A 1,976-nucleotide genomic window follows, 5' to 3' on the forward strand; every position below is an offset into this window, starting at 1 on the left:
CCCACCCCACCCTCCTGGTAACACTGGGACGACTCCTCAGCCTGACAAGATTATCTAAATCCGAACAAGATTTGCATTCAAACACATGCCAGATCCTGAAAAGACGAACTCATGCTGTTTTCAAGACACCTTATCTTGCGGGCATTGACATTAACAACAGACGCGTATACAAAGTTTTAACTTAATTAAAAGTGATTATTCAGGGTGGATTCTATGATCAGGGTCAGCTGCTTTACTAATTTACAACCAAACATCCTCTGATTCTCCTCTGGCCGTCTTTAAAGTGTCTTAAATTTATGGTCAGGTTGGAATATTCTGGTGCAGAGAGAGTGAATGACTAATTTGAAGATTTTTTTCTCAAATTTTCTGCACAAACTTGGTTTAAATTCACACAGTCCCACTCATATTCACGTATTTAAGCTGTCCAATACACCTTATTGATAAGAGTTAAGGAGTAGACTGATTAAAAAGTCAAACTCAGCTAAAAAATAGGTGGAATAAACCTAAGTAATAGGCCTGTTTGCTGTTAGGATGCTGCTTGGGGGTCAGGAGGTCAGATTCTGCCTCTTCCACCATCACTGTGGCATGTTGCCCAGTATAGAGGCAGCTGGCATGCCTTGATACACACACACACACACACACACGCACACACACACACACACACACACATACACACACACACACACACACACTAACTACTTGCTTGGCTTTCCCTCCAGTTCAGGTAACAGCCACTTCGACTTGGCAGCTGCTGTTTTCACTCAGCTCAGAGCGAAGGGCCTGAGAGAGAGGGAGGGGGTAAGAGACTGGCTGGCGGAGATATGGTGAGAGGAGGGAAGAGATAAAGGCAGAAAGAGAGCAGCAACTTGCTAAAGGAGTCACAAAAAGTTAGGGTAAAATGAATTATATTTCCTTCTGCTGAAGCCAGAGAAAGAAAATTTAAGTTACTACAGTAGAAGGTAGAGAAGAGGAGGTCAAAATGTAAAATTTAGATCCTCAGTAAATGTGTGTTTTAATCTACAGAACACCGTAACCTGCCCGACAGCTGTTTGTGAAGAGCCACACCTGTAATTGACAACACAGAAAACAAAGCATAATGTACTTTTAAATCTTTTCCAACAACTCAGGCTGTTGCAGTGTTGCGTAACTGCCATTCATAACTACAGGCTTAAAAATGTGGTCTGAGCCAGTTAAAATTAGCACCAGAATGACTCGGTAGCAGCAGCAGCAGTAACAGCTTCATTATCATCCAATTTTCTGCCATTTATCCGCCCCTGAGTCAAGACACAGTGGCAGCAGGTTAATCAAGGTATAGTCCAGGTGTCGTCCCCCGCCCCGCCCCATGAAACACCTTGCAGTTCCTCCTGGAGGACCCTCAGGTGATCCAGGGCGAGAGGAGTTCTGGGTGTAACCCCAAGTTCTTCTTTGATCCACCGTAAAGAGACTTGACTTATTTTTGATTCTGATCCTTGAAGATAGTTAGTCCATATAAATTAAATAGGTCATATAACTCTTCTCCGGTTACACCTCTGGCTTTCTTTCCTTCATCAGGGAGTGTCTGACATTGCCTCCAGTTGCTTTATATACGGTCCATCAATAAGACATGTGACAGAAATCACCATAGCTATCATAGTTTCTGTGATTTATGCATCCAAAGAACTTACAGCAGTGTTTAAACTTTCTTTTTTTATTACATTAGAAACAACTACAGGCCCAAACGGGCTCAGAAACAAAGGTATCAAACAGAATCATGTGTCATTTAACCATGAACACTACATATTCAAGGACCCACAAAAGATTTACCCTTATGACATGAATTACATTCTGAAGGAATAAAGAAATAGAAGAGAGAATGCAGGTTCTTATCTGGAGAAGATCACTTCACACAGACATAGTTGTTGGCTGCGTGCAGGAGATAATTTTTATCTTGGCTCATCACTGGTTCTCCTACGCACCTGTCTCTGTACAGGTGTGCA

This window comes from Seriola lalandi, unplaced genomic scaffold (genome assembly GCF_002814215.2).
Source record: "Seriola lalandi dorsalis isolate HSWRI2012SDOR001 ecotype SW California unplaced genomic scaffold, Sedor1 jcf7180002054954, whole genome shotgun sequence".
NCBI lineage: Eukaryota > Metazoa > Chordata > Actinopteri > Carangiformes > Carangidae > Seriola > Seriola lalandi.